The 19,447-nt window shown below is 41.3% G+C and overlaps 11 non-coding genes across 11 annotated transcripts; 3 read left to right on the top strand and 8 right to left on the bottom strand.

The window, feature by feature from the left end:
- Nucleotides 1–401: 401 nt before the first annotated feature.
- TRNAQ-UUG (transfer RNA glutamine (anticodon UUG)) lies at nucleotides 402–473 on the bottom strand. The gene has a single exon. It is a non-coding gene; the product is annotated as a tRNA-Gln (tRNA).
- A 491-nt stretch (nucleotides 474–964) lies between these two features.
- TRNAQ-UUG (transfer RNA glutamine (anticodon UUG)) lies at nucleotides 965–1,036 on the bottom strand. Its single transcript has one exon. It is a non-coding gene; the product is annotated as a tRNA-Gln (tRNA).
- A 1,115-nt stretch (nucleotides 1,037–2,151) lies between these two features.
- Nucleotides 2,152–2,233, bottom strand: TRNAS-UGA (transfer RNA serine (anticodon UGA)). Its single transcript has one exon. It is a non-coding gene; the product is annotated as a tRNA-Ser (tRNA).
- Nucleotides 2,234–2,678: 445 nt separating this feature from the next.
- Nucleotides 2,679–2,750, bottom strand: TRNAM-CAU (transfer RNA methionine (anticodon CAU)). The gene has a single exon. It is a non-coding gene; the product is annotated as a tRNA-Met (tRNA).
- A 363-nt stretch (nucleotides 2,751–3,113) lies between these two features.
- TRNAG-GCC (transfer RNA glycine (anticodon GCC)) lies at nucleotides 3,114–3,184 on the bottom strand. The gene has a single exon. It is a non-coding gene; the product is annotated as a tRNA-Gly (tRNA).
- Nucleotides 3,185–6,756: 3,572 nt separating this feature from the next.
- On the bottom strand, nucleotides 6,757–6,828 carry TRNAW-CCA (transfer RNA tryptophan (anticodon CCA)). Its single transcript has one exon. It is a non-coding gene; the product is annotated as a tRNA-Trp (tRNA).
- Nucleotides 6,829–9,238: 2,410 nt separating this feature from the next.
- TRNAR-UCG (transfer RNA arginine (anticodon UCG)) lies at nucleotides 9,239–9,311 on the top strand. The gene has a single exon. It is a non-coding gene; the product is annotated as a tRNA-Arg (tRNA).
- Nucleotides 9,312–11,940: 2,629 nt separating this feature from the next.
- Nucleotides 11,941–12,022, top strand: TRNAS-AGA (transfer RNA serine (anticodon AGA)). The gene has a single exon. It is a non-coding gene; the product is annotated as a tRNA-Ser (tRNA).
- Nucleotides 12,023–12,343: 321 nt separating this feature from the next.
- TRNAR-ACG (transfer RNA arginine (anticodon ACG)) lies at nucleotides 12,344–12,416 on the top strand. Its single transcript has one exon. It is a non-coding gene; the product is annotated as a tRNA-Arg (tRNA).
- A 1,965-nt stretch (nucleotides 12,417–14,381) lies between these two features.
- Nucleotides 14,382–14,453, bottom strand: TRNAM-CAU (transfer RNA methionine (anticodon CAU)). Its single transcript has one exon. It is a non-coding gene; the product is annotated as a tRNA-Met (tRNA).
- Nucleotides 14,454–15,524: 1,071 nt separating this feature from the next.
- On the bottom strand, nucleotides 15,525–15,596 carry TRNAW-CCA (transfer RNA tryptophan (anticodon CCA)). Its single transcript has one exon. It is a non-coding gene; the product is annotated as a tRNA-Trp (tRNA).
- Between the last annotated feature and the right edge of the window lie 3,851 nt (nucleotides 15,597–19,447).

Below are 19,447 nucleotides of genomic sequence, written 5' to 3'. Positions count from 1 at the left end.
AAGAGACAGTGGAGACTTTACACTGTCCTGTAAAGAGACAGTGGAGACTCTCAGATGACCGATAGCTTAGAATCTTATTCTATGTTTTGGACATTTTCTGGTCTGTGTGCAGAGTTTTGCAGCCTACAGAGCATTTGCCTGAGCTCCGAAGGAGAAAAGGATCACAGGTGGGGCCTGTCTTCTGGGACTGCTATAAAGGCCTCTGATATATGAACTCTTAATCACTCAAGTAGGTAGTTCACTTACAGATCTGACCCGCTTCATAGGAGTCCCAGAAGAAAGTAAGGGAGAATGCTTCTCCGGAGGATGCCTGAGTGGGAAGGTTATGCCCGGAAACCGATGTGTACATTATCAATTTGAGGCAAACCGAGAGAAAATTGGCTGGTCACCAAAACTAATGAAGGTCCCACCGAGATTTGAACTCGGATCACTGGATTCAAAGTCCAGAGTGCTAACCATTACACCATGGGGCCACTACAACCTACTATCTCCTGGAAGATTTCTGAATATTCATTGAAGAGCCTGTGCTCTTCAGGACTTTGAGAACTATAATTTTTTATCTTAAAAATATATATAAAGAATCAGTTGTATCCCAGTCAGCGAAGGATCCGAGTGAAATACAACGACCAAGGCTCACAGGCACTACGAATTTCTCAGGACCCAGTTCATATTAAAAACTGATGGAACTCGGACCCAGAACTGAGGTCAGGGGTATAAAACGCGAATAGTCAAGCAGACAGCAATCTAAATTACTAGAATCTGAGGGGATTCTGTAGTCCAGAGAAGGAAATGGAGAAGACAACAGATGGGAAATCTCAGATGAATAGATGAAGAAAGTTGTTCGGCAGAACATTGCCTCCTTGCTGACGGGGATGGGGTGTCTAGTCGCGCAAGTGCTTAGATGTCTGGCCTCCTGGAGATACCACAGTGATTGAAGAGACGGGGAGGGAAGGCACCAAAAGTCAGGTCCCACCGAGATTTGAACTCGGATCGCTGGATTCAAAGTCCAGAGTGCTAACCATTACACCATGGGGCCACCGTATGCTCTTTAAGGCGAGCAGTTAGAAACGTGGCTGCAGTGTGTCATATGCACTTTATTCTGATGATTTCGGTCTTGTATGAATGAAGGCCTCATTATCAGTGCTCCACAATGCGAAAAGCGTACAGCTCACTTTGCTTCCAGTTATTCTCAGAGTCCACGTAGGGTTTGAGTATCTGCCTTCCTTGCAAAATCAAAACTGCACTTAACTGAATTTCTGACCCGGGCCATGAATGTCTATATATGGTGTCTACACTTAAAAATTCCATAGGACACGTGTGAATATAGAAGAAGAAGAAAAACGTTCAAGATAAGATAGGAAATTATTATTAATTTTGAGATTAAGGAAAAACTTTGGAGTATTTTTACAAACTTCTTTTTGCTTATCCGCAATTCCAAATGGATCAATTGCAAGTTTAATACAAGTTGAATTTTTGTTATATTCATTCTTATTTCTGTCGTATATACCGTGTGCGTATGTCTTAGAAAGAGTTTTAGCAAGCGAAACAGTTTTTGGTATGTTTGGGGTTTTTTGTTTTTTTTTTTTTTTAATAAAATTTAGCCAAAATCTGAAAACAGTTTTGAATATTCTTCAACTGATACTTACTCCCTACAATATGGCCTCCTAAATGGAATGATAAGAGGGCTCCAGAAGGAAATGTTGGAAATTTCTGTTTGAAATACTGGTTCTGAAACGTCAAAATATTCACGAGTAAAATAGTGATGCCTTGATATACCCAAATTCTTGGAAGTTCATTAAGGGGAAAACGAGGCAAGTGAGGATCGAAAGTCAGCCTAAACTGAATTTAAGTTGGGGAGATAGTAATTCAAAATGAATTAATGCCTGAGCTTAACATATGTGTGTGTGTGTGTGTGTGTGTGTGTGTGTGTGTGTGTGTATGTATTTATAATGGTCTCAGAAATCCCTAGCGTTTACCAAAGTAAATTTCAAAGATTTTCTCTACAGACAGTTATACTAGGGGACTAAAATTTCCTCCATCCAATTTTATGGAGAAAGATAATAATAATCAGGGAAACAGTGTATTTCGTGTCAAGTTTCCACAGTTAGTACTTGGACCTGGAGAGGAGGAGAGAAAAAAAAAAAGCGACTACGTAGCCGGCAGGATTCGAACCTGCGCGGGGAGACCCCAATGGATTTCAAGTCCATCGCCTTAACCACTCGGCCACGACTACAGAACTGATAAGATTGTCTAGATATTTTCCCATGAGGAATATCTTGCCTCTTACAAATGTCCTTTCATTTTAACAGCTGTTCTGGAATGCCTGTCATCATGATAAAAATATCAACAATTTGAAGATGACATGTTGGTTACAGATCTTATCACAAAATGTAACCTTTGTCTGACTTACAAAATACCAGAGATCTTACGAAGGTCACATTCCAATCCCTACGATGTGTAGTGGTCCCCAAATCTGAAAGATTAAATTCCAACAGATTTCTCGGACATAAAGAATAAGATTTACCTCCGTTAAAAATGGGAAAGAGGTATTTCTAACAAGCAACTTTAGGGATTCTTACACATCCAGAGCTAGTACAGAAACTAGATGTGATAGTCTGTTGTAAAAGCATTCAGTCCCTTCTAAGATCAGGTTTCAATCAACAAAAAGACACCGCAAATAGCAGAGGATGGTTTCGATCCATCGACCTCTGGGTTATGGGCCCAGCACGCTTCCGCTGCGCCACTCTGCTAACACGTGTTCCTTGTTTTTTAATTTATTTTCAAGGGGATACATTTTGGCACTTTCTTAGATCTAAAATATTATGAATATCTTTCTAAAGCTGCTTCGAAGAGTAGGAATATTGCATATATGTCTGTACGTGGCCACATTCCACCTCCAAATACCACTTACTCACAAATCACCTTCTAAAGACTAGTGTCAATTGAGGTTTTTTTGGTTGTTGGAAAACCAAATGCATGCCAATAGGTATAATTTATAAAATTGAAATTGTGAATTTACAAAGGTGAAATTGTAAATTACCAGTAAATCACCAGAAGTGCACTTAGCTTAAAATATTTCTTGTTTGCGGCTTTTGGGGAAAACATAAACATGATGCATTGGCCGGGAATCGAACCCGGGCCTCCCGCGTGGCAGGCGAGAATTCTACCACTGAACCACCAATGCCTCGACGAGCTCAGCGTTCTCTATTTGTGTCCAAATAATTATCTTATTCCTAAATTCTGGGGCAAATAATAAGGGTGCGTATTCTTTCCCCAGAATGTTCCTAAATCCCGTCAAATAACAGATTACATCTAAATATTCTGGGAAAACCTGTGAACTAGAAGGAAACTGACACTGCTGATATGTGACTTGGAGTCTTTTGAAAATGAAAAATACCTAGAAACACCCGACATATAAAAATGTTTTTCTCCATCCCTTCCTCAATTTATATCTTTAATGAAAACACTTTCTGAAAGTTTCTTATTAAGGCTGAAAGCCAGTTCGTATACTTACTAGGCCAACGTGCTCAATTCAAGTTTGAAGCACCAAGTTGCTTCATTTTGGAAAAAAGACCTTCTATTGTCATTCTGTTTATGGAGACCCAAGTTTGGCAGGGAGGATATTGTCAACGGAAGCAGGATAAAAAAGAAAATAATAAAGGAAAAAATAATTCTCCCACTTCCTTCTCCTTACTTGCTCCTGGATACAGCTTGCCGAGGTCACTGTGGCTCTTTGGAAGCGAAAGACAAATGGGGCCTAGAAACAAATCCTGTGTTTCAGGACTTTTCAGCTGGTTTGGAGGAAAAAAACAACACAGAGAAAACCACTGATAATCAATGAAAACAATCTCTACTGAAATGACTCTTGAGTGTGGGCTTTAGGGAAGTAGCAGAATCTGACAGCCTGGATTATTAAAGCATGTGAAAGCCCAGGAACTTTTTTTCACTCTAGAAATCTCTTCACTTCTTCTTCAGAATAGAGAAATTGCAATATTTAATAGGCAGCTATGATTAGGATGCTTTGAAGGGGAAGAATGGCAAAAAGCCTTTTAGTAAATTGAGAGGTTATTAATGTTGATCTTAAAGGAAGAATCTGGGCCATAAATTAGGTTCTTCCAAATCCTAGCAACAGAATAATATATAACTGGACAGTATGAGAGATATAAATAAATTCAGCCAAGTTTCCTAATTTGTTTATTCATATGTAAATAGAGCCCAACAGAGTTGAATGTAAGTCATTCAACTTACATTCCTCTAGGGGTTGTAAAAATAAAATAAAATGATGCATATTGAAGCCTTGAAAAATAGTATAAAACTATCAGATAAATATTAGCCACTGATATTTATTTCATGGAACTTTTTAATGAACCACTGGGAGTCAGAAGTTGTATCTTCTATTATGAACAGAAATCTTTAGTGTAATGCACATAGTTGGTGCTCACATTAGTTGTACTGAATTGATTACATACTGTAGGCTATTTTAGAACAAATATCTAAAAGTATGTTCTTTGTTATAAAAGAAATCTTTACAATGTGCACTCTTTTTCCTCAGATTTCATTTGGTTTAGATGCTAATTCGTATCCAAGTCTTGGGACCCCACGGACTGTAGCCTAGCAGGCTACTCTGTCCATGGGATTCTCCAGGCAGGAATACTGGAGTTTCCTTCTCCAGAGAATCTTCCCCACCCAGGGATCAAGTCCAGGTCTCCTGCATTGGAGGCAGGTTCTTTACCAACTTAGCTACAAGGGAAGCCCTTGCTATTTCCTCAGAACGTCACCAATAACCTCATTGGAAAACAAAGCTGAGTTTATTGGACAAGAGAAAACATTATGTCAGGAATCTCAATAGTGACTCAGAGTGAGAAGGTAAAGTTGAGCTGTTTAGTGAGATTTTCAAAATCTGAATTTTTGGTGAGTAAGGATTGGATAAGGATCATAATATATATAAGCATTGCTAGACACAGGAGATGATTTTGAGATAAAATGTACTCATTGTCTACTGCTGTGTAACAAATTACCCTAAAACTTAGTGGCTTAAAACAACAAACATTTACTATCTCATATTTTCTGTGGATCTGGAATTCAGGAGTGGCTTACCCAGGTTGGAGTCTCTTCAGTTCAGTTCAGTTCAGTCGCTCAGTCGTGTCTGATTCTCTGCGACCTCATGAATTGCAGCATGCCAGGCCTCCCTGCCCATCACCAACTCCCGGAGTTCACCCAAACTCATGTCCATCAAATCGGTGATGCCATCCAGCCATCTCATCCTCTGTCGTCCCCTTCTCCTCCTGCCCCCAATCCCTCCCAGCATCAGTCTTTTCCAATGAGTCAACTCTTCACATGAGGTGGCCAAAGTATGGGAGTTTCAGCTTTAACATCAGTCCTTCCAAAGAACACCCAGGACTGATCTCCTTTAGAATGGACTGGTTGGATCTCCTTGTAGTCCAAGGGACTCTCAAGAGTCTTCTCCAACACCACAGTTCAAAAGCATCAATTCTCCGGCACTCAGCTTTCTTCACAGTCCAACTCTCACATCCATACATGACCACAGGAAAAACCATAGCCCTGACTAGACAGACCTTTGTTGGCAAAGTAATGTCTCTGCTTTTGAATATGCTATCTAGGTTGGTCATAACTTTCCTTCCAAGGAGTAAGCGTCTTTTAATTTCATGGCTGCAATCACCATCTGCAGTGATTTTGGAGCCCTAAAAAATAAAGTCTGACACTGTTTCCACTGTTTCCCCATCTATTTCCCATGAAGTGATGGGGCCAGATGCCATGATCTTCGTTTTCTGAATGTTGAGCTTTAAGCCAACTTTTTCACTCTCCTCTTTCACTTTCATCAAGAAGCTTTTTAGTCTCTTCAGTTCAGTTCAGTTCAGTCACTTAGTCGTGTCCGACTCTTTGCGACCCCATGAATCGCAGCACGCCAGGCCTCCCTGTCCATCACAAACTCCCGGAGTTCACTCAGACTCATGTCCATCGAGTCAGTGATGCCATCCAGCCATCTCATCCTCTGTCGTCCCCTTCTCCTCCTGACCCCAATCCCTCCCAGCATCAGAGTCTTTTCCAATGAGTCAACTCTTCGCATGAGGTGGCCAAAGTACTGGAGTTTCAGCTTTAGCATCATTCCTTCCAAAGAAATCCCAGGGCTGATCTCCTTTAGAATGGACTGGTTGGATGTCCTTGCAGTCCAAGGGACTCTCAAGAGTCTTCTCCAACACCACAGTTCAAAAGAATCAATTATTCGGCGCTCAGCCTTCTTCACAGTCCAACTCTCACATCCATACATGACCACAGGAAAAACCATAGCTTTGACTAGACGGACCTTTGTTGGCAAAGTAATGTCTCTGCTTAATGTCAATATGCTATCTAGGTTGGTCATAACTTTTAGTCTCTTACAAGGTAGCCAACAGGATGTCGACAAGAGTTACAGACATCTACTTACTTGGGGCTGGAGTATATACCTCTTCCCCTCTTCCTCCCCCTCCTCTTCCTCTGCCATCTTCTCTCCCCTAACCCCCTTCTCCTTCTCCTCCACCTCCTTCATCATTTCCATCCATTTACTTACTCTTCGGTATTCCTGAAAAGCAAAATAAAAATCATAAGCTTAATGCTTTAAGTTGATCTACATTCTCTTTACTTCTATTTGCCAGATGATCTTCAATAATTTCTGGGAAGAGGTTCCTCTTCAACAGATGACGTGAGTCAAACACAAACTGGCCAGCAACTTTATGAAAGCTCCCTTTCTCCAAAATTTGACCCCGACGTGATTTGAACACGCAACCTTCTGATCTGGAGTCAGACGCGCTACCGTTGCGCCACGAGGTCACGAGTGAAAGGTAGACTCTATTCTAAATTAGGATTTAAATAATGCCTTCTCCTCGTCCCCAGGTCCTACAGATTTATCTTTCTATTGGTAAACTTGATTATATTTCTCCCCGCTATTCACAGCTTCACTAATACTTGGTAGAGAAAGATAAGAAAGATTAAATATTAACTCAAAAGCCCCAGTGCTCCGCATAGGGGAAACTCATTGGTTTCTCACTTCCCGCCTGTCGAAACTTCGCTGTCTTGAGAATAACTGTGTACGTACTCAGCTTAGATCCACAATGAAACAGGATTAAGAATTGCCACTATTTTCGAACAACCAGTTTTCCTATAAATTCACTAGACCTCAGTTCAGTTCACTCGCTCAGTCCTGTTCAACTCTTTGCGACCCCATGGACAGCACGCCAGGCCTCCCTGTCCATCACCAACTCCCAGAGTTTACTCAAACTCATGTCCATTGAGTCGGTGATGCCCTCCAACCATTTCATCCTCTGTTGTCCCCTTCTCCTCCTGCCTTCAATCTTTCCCAGCATCAGGGTCTTTCTTCTCAAAAAGATTCCCAGCCTTCCCTGCCCTGCAGTGTCCAATCCTTGACCCTGCACCCGCCACCCTGTCCCACACACCCCTCCTACATCAGCGCTAAAAAGCTGCTTTATCCTCAAAAGTGTAGCATAGATGGCTTGTCTTCCTGACACCCTCACTTCTCACTGGAATTCCGAGAGCCTTCTGCTCTCTATACTGTACACTTGCCATTCAGTTCACAACAACTCAGAGCAAATCGCTAGTATCTACTGAGTTCTTAGCATTTTCTACCAGTTCTGTGTTATTAGAGCCTCTTCTAGCCAGTGATTCTTAAAAAGTGCTCACGGACTAGGAGCATTTGCATCAGCTGTGAACCTGTTAGCGAAGCAAGTCCTTGGCCACGCCCCAGGCCTACAAAATCAGGTCTGGAGGCGGACCCCAGCAGCCTTTGTTTTAACAAAACCCCCCTGATCGTGATGAAGGGAATAGCTTGAGAAACACTGCCCTAGCCTAGAAACTCTATACTTTGCTCACTCAAAATAATAATAATTTTCCGTTTTCTTCCAGGATGGTGGACAGGCAAGGTGATATTAGTTTGTTGCTATAGCAAAGTACCACAGATTGGATGGCTTAAGCAACGATTTATCTTCTCACAGTTCTGAAAGCTAGAAATTCAAGAACAACCCTGTCAATGGGTTTATAGACGGCAGTTCTTCTCCTTGGGTCTTCACATGGTCTTTCCTCTGTGTGTTTGTGTCCTGGTCTTTTTACATTAAGGACACCAGTCATTGTATCAGGGCTTACCCATATGACCTTTTTTACTTTAGTTACTTTTTTAAAAGCCCTGTCTCCAAACAAAGTCATATCTGAGGTATTGAGGTGTTAGAGCTTCGACATATGAGGCGCGGGTGGGAGTAGGGGAAGCAGACAGGAGGACACAATTCAGCTCCTAATAGCCAGTTTCCAGGTGAAGCTGCTGCTGACAATTCCTGAGCCTGGCAAGGGGCGTGACGACGGAAGTTCTGTGGTGTGTATCCGATCGCCTCTTCACTTTTCCTACACGAAGAGTTTAGAATTCAGCTTTCTAGGGTCTGACAAGTCAACAAAGTATCACACTTCAATCTGCTTTCCAGATGCCAAGTTTGTTACTGTTGCCTCCTCTCCCGAAATTTTGATTCTATTTGAATTTAGGTTTGGGGGCTGTTTTGAGTGGGATTTCTGGAGTGCACAAAAGCGAATTCTTGTCTTTCACCCACAGTCTTTACCTGAAAGCCCCCCGCAAGGCAGCGGTGGTCCCCTGAGTAAATAAAGTAATCCAGCTCTATACCTCTCCTTCAGCTCTCAGCTCAAGCATTCCTTCCCTACTGTGGCCTTTCTCCCAGATTCTCATCAAAAGATAAAAAGCACTCTATTATTAGCTATTGTAGGATCATCTTGTTTTAACTTTACAGTATTTTTAACCCTCGGGTTCAACCTATTTCCCCAACTAGATGGTAGGATTTTTGAGGAGCTGGAAATGTCCTTGTTTGCAATAATACTCTCACTATGTTACAATTATGGGCTTCCCATGGGGTCGCTAAGAGTCGGACACGACTGAGCGACTTCACTTTCACTTTTCACTTTCATGCTTTGGAGAAGGAAATGGCAACCCACTCCAGTGTTCTTGCCTGGAGAATCCCAGGGACGGAGGACCCTGGTGGGCTGCCGTCTATGGGGTCACACAGAGTCGGACACAACTGTAGCGACTTAGCAGCAGCAGCAGTTGGTGGCTCAGCTGTAAAGAATCCGCCTGCCGATGCAAGAGAACAGTAATAACACATGCTACGAAGATAGTTGAGATTGTTTTCTTTCAATGAATTATCCAAACACGGTAGGATGGACACGGCCGGACCACGTGGCCTAATGGATAAGGCGTCTGACTTCGGATCAGAAGATTGAGGGTTCGAATCCCTTCGTGGTTGCTAGGTGTTTAAATTATTACTACTCAGGAACTGTGAACTTTTATAACGATCATTCTTAAAAATCCAATTTTCTTGGTTAAAGTCCGTAATCAGAAATCTCCTTTTCTCCTTAATAGTTTTATCCTCCATGCATTTCTGCTCAACACCTTTTCCTTTGCTTTATGTTTCTTTTTACCCATACAATGTCTGTTCCTCTATCCACAATATCTATCATCAGTTAGTTCTCCCGGTCTGCTCTTCTCAAAATTTGGTCCTCGAACCAATGCCAACATCGAGGAGCTTTCTAGAAATGCAAACTTTCCCAGCTTGTCCTGGTTCCCTCTCAGCACTATACTTGAGCTATAAAATTAGAATTTTGGGAGTGGGGCTCAGGAATCTGATAACAATTATTGAATCTGGGTGGTGGGTATATAGATAATTCCCGATTCTTTCAACTTTTTTAAATGTTTGAAATTTTTTACAGTAAAAGTTTAATTAAAGAAAAAAAAAGAGGGGTAGGGGGGATTGACAGAAGCTGTTCTGTTTAAACAAAAGCCCTGGGAGAAGAGCACAGGGCTCCTAGGATACAAGACAGAGGGTCAGCATCAAGAAACCAGCATTGTGCGAGGTAGAGCAGATCCTTTCTTGCCTGGGAAATCCAGGCTCCCTAGACAGAGTGGTCAGAAAAAAAGCTGAGAAAATTAGACAGATGCCCGTGATGAGGGACTCCTACACACTTGTGATATTCCCTGAAGGCCACAAAGTAACTTTAAAGACTTTAAAGTAAAAAAAAAAAAAAAAAAGACTTTAAAGTAGAGGAGAGACCCAATCTAATTTGCATTCTCAGATTAACACATCAGTTAGTGCTTACATAGCCCTGCCTACATAATCTGCTCTAAACTACGTCTCCAAGGTGTTATCTCTCAACTGCTCTCCCTCCTTCTCCCCCTCCAAAAAAGCAACATTCCAGCCAGACAACACTTTCTTTTATTTATCTCATATTCCACAAGATTTAAGTCTAGAACACTGCTCCCATCTCCAATTTGGCTCACTTTCACACATCCTTCAGATCTAAGTTTAAACATGATTCACTCCACATATATTTGAGTATCCATTTGGCCAGCGGTAAGGTATAATTGGAACAGTTCTTCATGAAACTTGGTGTTTAATGAGTGACTCTCCAGGCAACCACCTAAGATATTCATGATTGGGATCTACATTCTTCCCGTGGGCTACTAAGGCACCCTGGATCTCTCACTTATCAAACTCAGTGGTGAATATTCATTTTTGTAATTGTTCACTCTGAAAATTTCTCAAAACAGTAGCCATATTTTTATGTCTCTCCACTGAACGAGCAGCACCTAGCAAAGTGTTTGTCCTGTGATTGTGCCCAGAATACAATTTTTGAAACAATGAAGAAATGAATGAATCTCTTTAGGGACAATGGACCAGAAAAATTCCAAGAAATTGTTGCAGTTAAGCCTATGAGAAACTGTTGGAACCTGATCTTAGAAAATGGATTTGACACTTGGGAGGAAAAGTCAGATTGAGAAACAGTTCCAAGGTTGAACCAAAGACCTGGAAACCTGTGGCCTCTGGAGAGGGAGTTAGAGAACAGATAGATATAACGGGAGTTCTAAGTCTTTGGTTTTGGTACCTGGGTGCTCCTGTCAAACAAAAATCTAGGTTGTCGGAGAAGACCCAACTTTAGAAGGAAAAACTGGAGCTTTCATTTGGGGATGTATTGCTTTTGAGATGCACATGGACATGCAACAAGAAGTAACTAGGACAACTGTATTTTCTGGAGCCCAGACATGAGGTCTGAGCTGCAGGAGGTAATTTTCAACCTATCAGCACATAAGCAGTGGTTTATCAATCATGCCCTGTCCTCCTTCTGTTCATGAAATGGAGTTGTTGATGAAATACAGAAATCTTCTACTTGTACACTAACACACCCACATGCATGCACATACAGTTAAGATTGTGGTAATGGTTGGGTAGTTTCAGAAAAGTGAAGATCCTGGGGTTCTGGTCTTGTTTTGGAGGTGGTCTCTGCAAATATTTTTAAACTTTATCCAGAGTATTAGATACTCTGTGAGAAAATAGTCCCATGCCATACAGTGGATTTGATTCTCAGAAATATTTTCATATTACTATTTTATTCAAAAATATTCTACCTACTGCTTTAAAATATTTTGAGCTTTACAAAGAGATGGGAGATGGGGCTTCATGGGAAATATTTTGATAGATCCTCATTCTTGAACTTAAAAATAACAGTTACAAAAGCTGCTGACATTTGTTGAGCCCTTACTATATTTAAGGCACTAGATTAAATGTCTAAAGACATAGAGTGTCTGTAAGGAAAAGCTGTGCCAGATTATTTATTGAGCATTAATTTCCTACTCCAGCAGAAATAAGAGGAATTTTTTTTAAACTGTTGCAATATATGGCGATTTGCTTTCTAGAAAAAGACCATTCTCAGTTTACTACATGCTGGAAATAAAGTTGGTTGACTCCTCTTCGATTTTATCAACTATTAATGGAACTTATCATCTTTTGTTTTGCCCTTTTTAATGACTAAATACTGAAGTTGCTTAAAATAAATGATATATAGTAACATGGAGAACATTGAAAGAGACTATGTATATACGTAGTCGTGGCCGAGTGGTTAAGGCGATGGACTAGAAATCCATTGGGGTCTCCCCGCGCAGGTTCGAATCCTGCCGACTACGAGTTGGTTTTTACTCTTTTTTAGCATAATAAAATTTCTGCCTGGTCGGATTTACCTTCAATTGCAAGGTATTTTTTTAAAAATATTAAACACTCTCTCAGACCTTTTACAAATCACATCAAAACAGAGTTCTCATAGACCATGAAGGAGTCATATTTTATGAGTTAGAAAAAAGAACCAGTAAGACTTTCTTCTATTTCAGTTCTGAGCTTTCTCAGCTTCTCAAACCGAAAGGAAAGATTTCACACATTCATATTTAAAGCAGCAGTGATACCACAATTTCCCTTTTTCTAAAACTGTAAGTCCCTTTTAACTCGTGGGTGGGCCAGTGGCGCAATGGATAACGCGTCTGACTACGGATCAGAAGATTCCAGGTTCGACTCCTGGCTGGCTCGGCATTTTTTATAACGCCCTTTCTGTAAATTCCACAAATTCCTGTCTTCTCCAGGCCTCCGTGTTAAGCTTTTCTAATTTTCTATTTATTTTACAATATCACTCCATACAAAATGACAAAAATGTTAATACACAGGCTTTAGCTATGGCTCGCTATTCTTCTTTTACATACATAAATTTTCTTTAAATCACATCATTAAATTATTTTTCAGACTGACGGAAACTCACTTAGGTGTATGAGGGAAACATAAAAGAGGGAACACCTTTCAAATGCATCATTCTCAAAGAGTTAAGATTGAAAGTCTCACAAAGAGAAGATTTCTTGATAGCAATTTTTTCTTCTCTCTTTTTTTTAAGATTTAGTTTTTTTAGAGCAATTAGTAGTTCACAGCAAAATTGAGAGGAAGGTGCACACACCTTCTCACACATGTATAGTCTCCCCCATCGTCAACAGAGTACACTTGTTCGAAATGATGAGTCTACTATGGACTGAAGTCCATAGGTTTCATTACAATTGGCCCTTGATGTTGTGCATTCTAAAGGTTTAAACAAATGTAGAATCATAAAGGAAATCTACCCTGAATATTTATTGGAAGGACTGATGCTGAAGCTGAGCTCCAACACTTTGGCCACCTGATGCAAAGGGCTGACTCATTGGAAAAGACCCTAATTCTGGGAAAGATTGAGGGCAGGAGGAGAAAGGGACGACAGAGAATGAGATGGTTGGATGGCATCACCGACTCAATGGACATGAGTTTGAGCAAACCCTGGGAGATAGCGAAGGACAAGGAAGCAGGCATACTACAGTCGGTGCGTGCGTGCGTGCTTAGTCGCATCAGTCGTATTTGACTGTCCGCCGGGCTCCTCTCTCCAAGGGATTCTCCAGGCAAGAATACAGGAGTGGGTTGGCGTTTCCTTCTCCAATTCTGACCATGTGGTTGCAAAAAGTCCGACATGACTGAATGACTGAACAACAGAAAGGCATGTATCTATCCATTGTTACAGCATCTCGCAGAGGATTTTCACTGCCTGAAAAATCCTCTCTGCTTGGCCTATTCATCCTTCCTCTTACCAACCCCTGGAAACCAATGATGATTTTACTGTTTCTGTAGTTTTGCCTTTTCTAGGATGTCATATATTGGAATGATATGGTATGTACAGCCTTTCAGATTGGCTTATTTCAGTTAGTAATATGCATTTAAGGTTTCTCCATGTCTTCTCATGGCTTAATAGCTTATTTCTTCTTAAGGCTGAATACTATTCCATTGTCTGCATGTACCACAGTTTATGCATTCACCTACTGAAAGGCATTTTGGTTGCTTCCAAGATTTGGCAATTAAGAATAAACCTGTTATAAACAATCGTGTACAGGCTTTTGTGTCGACAAAAGTTTCAACTCCTTTGGGCAATTTAACAAGGAGGGCAATTGCTGGATCATATGAACTGGCAAACTGTCTTCCGCAGTGGCTGTACCATTTTGCATTCCAACTAGCACTGAATGACAGTCCTTGTTACTCCATCTCCTCTCCAGCATTTGATGTTCAGTGTCCTGGATTATTTTGGCCACTTGATATGAAGAGCTGACTCATTGGGAAAGACCCTGAAGCAGGGAAAGTTTGAGGGCAGGAGGAGAAGGGGACGACAGAGAATGAGATGGTTGGATAGCATCACCCACTCAATGGACATGAGTTTGAGCAAACTCCAGGAGATAGCGAAGGACAGGGAACCCTGGAGTACTGCGATCCATGGGGTCGCAAAGAGTCGGATACGACTGATCGACTGAAAAACAACAACAATAGGTGTGTAGTGGTATCTCACAGTTACTTTGTTCTCAATACATATGCTTTTTATGTGCTTAAATAGCGGGCCAAACACCTCACTAAAGGAGATATACAATGCCAAATTTTCTTAATTAAACTCTCTTCTCTACTCTCAAAGTTCTCTTCAGGACGAAAAAAAGATTGTCTTAGCAGAGGATGGTTTCGATCCATCGACCTCTGGGTTATGGGCCCAGCACGCTCCCGCTGCGCCACTCTGCTGCAATGAACTGTACTCTCACACTTAGTATTCAGCTTTCCACAGACTTGTTTTTTTCAACTCTATAGAGCTGAGCGTTTTCTTGAACTGTTTTTCTCTGTTTCTGTCTCTCTTTCTCTTTCCTCCAGAGCAGTAATCTCTGTTTTATAATGTGATGGCCAAGGACCTAAACTAACTGCTAAGAAAAGTGTTAATAAGAAATAGAGAAGGACTATTTTGGATACTCTTCCTCTATGCACAAAGGCATGCTTAGATGCAATGTCTGTTCCCGTGTGCTATGTGAACATGTACATTACATCTATAACAAAATATCTGCTGATGTTCCATATGTCATGTTTTAAAGCCATTCTAAGTTATACAAAGTAACAGGTTCTGATTAAATAAGCCTGCTTTCCTTTTCTTCTGCGCTGTTAATGTAATGGTTCACAATCTCTTGGAGGGTGCTCAAGTCCCAGGTAAGAAAAAAAATACACAGTCCTGTACATTTTTTTAAAAACAGAGTTTTAAGGAGTTCTTAGAACTTCTAGCCCAGAGGACTACTTCTTCTGATGTAATGGTTCATTTCCTCTAGTCTCAATTTGGCAAACCAAACAAAAAAATTATGTTCAGGTTTTCTGCATCTGGAAATGTACTGACTTCCTTCTTGGATTGTTGGAGTAGGGGAATTGCAGAGAGCCAAGATTCTGCTTGCTGTGTAACCTTTCTGGCAAGGAAAAGCTGATACAGGTGTGAAGCAGGAAATGTCAGAAGATGTGGGAAGCTTCTGACCGTTGGAGAGAGAGATGTGGATAAGGAAATGGGTCAGGGAGCACAGAAGTGAGCGTGGAGAGATGGCTGGGAGTTGGCAAAGACTGAAATTCAGAACGTTTGCAATAAAAGAAAAATGTCTTTCGCAGAAACGAATAAAAATGTCTTTATGGACCCAGAAATAAACCCCCCAAGCACAGTTATAGTGTACACCTGCCTGTTTACCTACTTTGTAAAGGGCAGCGTTAAGGGCAGCTAGCGTTGGAGAAAACATCTTTTTTCCCTCCAAGTTTCAGACCAGTGCATCCCATAGACAGTAAAACGATTGACCCCGACGTGATTTGAACACGCAACCTTCTGATCTGGAGTCAGACGCGCTACCGTTGCGCCACGAGGTCCTGCGGGGGCCCCTTCCTCCTTTACTTGTCAACCTGATCTATGAAATTAATTATCGGTACTCAGAGAAGACCATGCAGCTGGATACAAAATAATGCCTGGTGGTCTCCTGGATTAAAACAGCTAGTCCATTCAATCACTTACTGATTCTCTGCCTCCGAAAATGCTTCTATTTCCATTGCTTCCTATTCTATTTCTTTCCTTTTCTTACCTAATTTTCTCCATATATGTCAAAAATAGACATTCGGGGTTTGTTTTGTTTTCGTTTCTGTCTTTTTAGAAATAATAGACATTCGGTTTAAAGTCGGGAGTTCTGAGTTGGAGTAAGAGTAACAAAGAGTGCCCTCCCCTCATTCCTTAGCCCTCCCCCTAATCAGGGACGCTGATCAGGGTTTTGAATTTGTTACCAAAGTTGATGGTAGTTGCTAACCACATACTAGTGTTGCGAGGAAACGAATTTAGCCGGGGCCGGCCTGTTTAACTGTGCAGCTCCTGTCTGCGAAATAACATCGTCTTCTTACACCCACTCTTGTGCTTCGTTGAAATGATCAATTTCACATTGCAAGAGTTCTTCCGAATCTGAACACTGTATCTGAAACTGCCCCTAAGAAGGGCAAGAAACCTTTTTTTTTTTTTTTTTTTGGCCCGAGGAAACAAGTGATTCTGGCCCGTGGTTAGGCTGGTTAAAGCACCTGTCTGAGAAACTGCAGTTGGGTGTCGAATCTCAATGAGATTATTTTCCAAGATCTAAATACTAGAGAGGTCTCTTTGAACTCCTAGAAAAAGATATTCTGAAAAAGAGCTCTGGACTCATTTTTCAAGATTAAGAAAAGGAAACTTTAATTTTCAGTGTCCTTTTTATAGTAGTGGGTCATTTTTCAGAATATCCTGTCTAGGAGTCCCTAAACTGAATACCTCTGATTGTCTTTATCTCTTTTCCTTATTTTTCCTAGGCTAGATGCTGCATACTATATATCAGTATCTAGTATACCATATATTTTACTTATATATTTATTTATTACCTATTAAAGTTGGCACCCCACTCCAGTACTCTTGCCTGGAAAATCCCATAGATGGAGGAGCCTGGTGGGTTGCAGTCCATGGGGTCGCAAAGAGTCGGAGACCACTGAGCGACTTCACTTTCACTTTTCACTTTCATGCATTGGAGAAGGAAATGGCAACCCACTCCAGTGTTCTTGTCTGGAGAATCCCAGGGACTGGGGAGCCTGGTGGGCTGCTGTCTATGGGGTCGCACAGAGTCGGACATGACTGAAGCGACTTAGCAGCAGCAGCAGACTAAAAGCTAAGGCACAGCCTCTTCCGGGATCCATCTGAGTGGTCAGCTTGCACTCCACTTAATATACCCCCTTTGGCTACCACATCCACCTCACCACCACCCCCTGGCTACTGCTACCCGCTAAGAATAAACACCAGGAAGTTTACCTGGGGGGTGGTAGTGGCCTAAAAACTCAGGCTCTCAGAGTTGATATATGTCCCTCCTTTTGGTTGTAGATCCTCTGTGACGCTGAACATACGATAAATTATTGTAGCATAGGCTGCTAGAGTAGTTACCAGTCTGTTTCTTTTTCTTATTGGACATACAATTTTCTTTTTCCCTTTGGGATGCTATCACAAAAATATTATAGAGTAGGTGGCTTAAGCAAACAAAAAAAGTATTTTTAACGTTCTGGAGGGCTGGAAAGTCCAAGATCAAGGCATCAGCTGTTCAGTACGACTGTGTCCTCACATGGTGGAAGGGGCCAGGGAGTCTTTGGAGTTCTTTTTCATAAAGACACAAATTCCATTCATAAGGGCTCCAACTAATCACCTCCTAAGACCCCGCCTCCAAATACCATCACATCAGGGATTAGGTTTCAACATATGAATTTTAAGGGGACAGAAACATTCAATCTAAACTACACTTCCTAGCCTCCTTTGTGATTACTTTTGGCCCTGTGGCTGAGATCTGGACAATCAATGTAAAGAAAATTGTAACCAGCCAGTTTGCAACTTTGAAACTTAACCCAGGAAAACCTTTCATGGGGGTTCCTCTTTTCTCCCTTTGCCTTTATATCTGTCAAATGCAGAGGACTCCATAGTCCTCGACTCCAGAGTCACTCAATAGTCTCTCCTCGACCATGTGAAGACCAACCAGAAAATCTGCATTAGACGTTGCCTGAGAGAAAAGCAAACATTTGTTGAGATGAAAACCTGAGATTTATGGGTTTTGTTTATGGTTTTTTTATAGGTGTTATAAATCAATTAGTATCACTAATACAATAGAGTTTCACTGTCACTTGCTTATCAATGTCCCACATTTTAGTGCTTAACTCTAGATAGCATAATTATATCTACATTATATAATACACAAAGTGATAATGTAACAGGGGAGTCATTAGCACACAAATGCTACACATATGACATAAAATTCACAAATGTTTCCAAAATTCTAAAAATTGTTACCTCACTAACAATGTATAATTATTTTGTAAACTAATTTATGAATCTTGCTGCACTTCACTTCCTCAGCCTGTATCCTGTATCCAAGCTGGGCTGCTGCTGCTGCTGCTGCTGCTGCTAAGTCGCTTCAGTCGTGTCCAACTCTGTGCGACCCCATGACGGCAGCCCATCAGGCTCCGCCGTCCCTGGGATTCTCCAGGCAAGAACACTGGAGTGGGTTGCCATTTCCTTCTCCAATGCATGAAAGTGAAAAGTGAAAGTGAAGTCGTACAGTCGTGTCCGACTCTTATCGACCCTATGGGCTGGAGCCCACCAGGCTCCTCCGTCCATGGGATTTTCCAGGCAAGGGTACTGGAGTGGGGTGCCATATAAAGAAACGTCAAGTAGAGAGCACATGCAGTGATGCATATTGGCCACCGGGGGACGGAAAAGCCTAAAGATTATCAACAGAAAAGGACTAAAAAGGGACTAGAGCCCAGGACAGGAAGGAGGGAGGAGAGGGAGAAAGAAAGGGTCCGTCGAGCGGGGAGGAAGGGAAGGGAGGATAAAGAGGTGGCAGAGGAAGGCTGAAAGGAGGAAAAAGAGGTAGAAAAAGCAGGAGAGACAAGTTATTGAAGGGAAGAAATAATTTTCTTAACAGCAGCTTTTGACATTTGTCAGGGACCTTTATATTTTATAAAGTGTTATAGATACTGTTTCATTTTCTCCTCACACAACAACGCAGATAGATAATGATCCCTAATTACGTTTTTAAAGATTCTTTTCAAGTACTGTTAATTTATGATGTTGTATTAGTATCAAGTGTACAGAAAAAGAATTCATAAATATATATACTTTTTCAGATTCGTTTCTATTATATGTTATTACAAGATACTGAATATAGTTCCCTGAGCTACACAGTAAGTTTTTGTTGTTTATCTGTTTTGTATGGAGTAGTGTGTATATGTTAATACCCATGTTTTATTTTATTTCAACCTGAAATATTGAGAATCAAGAAAATAGAATGCTTTATACATGACAATTTTGGCCACCTCATGTGAAGAGTTGACTCATTGGAAATGACCCTGATGCTGGGAGGGATTAGGGGTAGGGAATAACAGAGGATGAGATGGCTGGATGGCATCACTGACTCGATGGACGTGAGTCTGAGTGAACTCCGGGAGTTGGTGATGGACAGGGGGCCTGGCGTGCTGTGATTCATGGGGTCGCAAAAGTCGGACACGACTGAGCGACTGAAGTGAACTGAACTGATACATGACAAAATGAAGAGAAACATGCAGGAGTGGGGAATCAAAGAGTATTGAATTTTTACTATATATTACAGTTTTATTCTTCTATTTCTGTACAGGTAATTCTACAAAACCTGTCTCAGAAGAGTCCTCCTGTCAGACCT

Source organism: Bos javanicus, chromosome 23, assembly GCF_032452875.1.
Source record: "Bos javanicus breed banteng chromosome 23, ARS-OSU_banteng_1.0, whole genome shotgun sequence".
NCBI lineage: Eukaryota > Metazoa > Chordata > Mammalia > Artiodactyla > Bovidae > Bos > Bos javanicus.
Note: the sequence above shows the minus strand (reverse complement) of the source record. Positions and strands in the feature narration are given on the sequence as shown.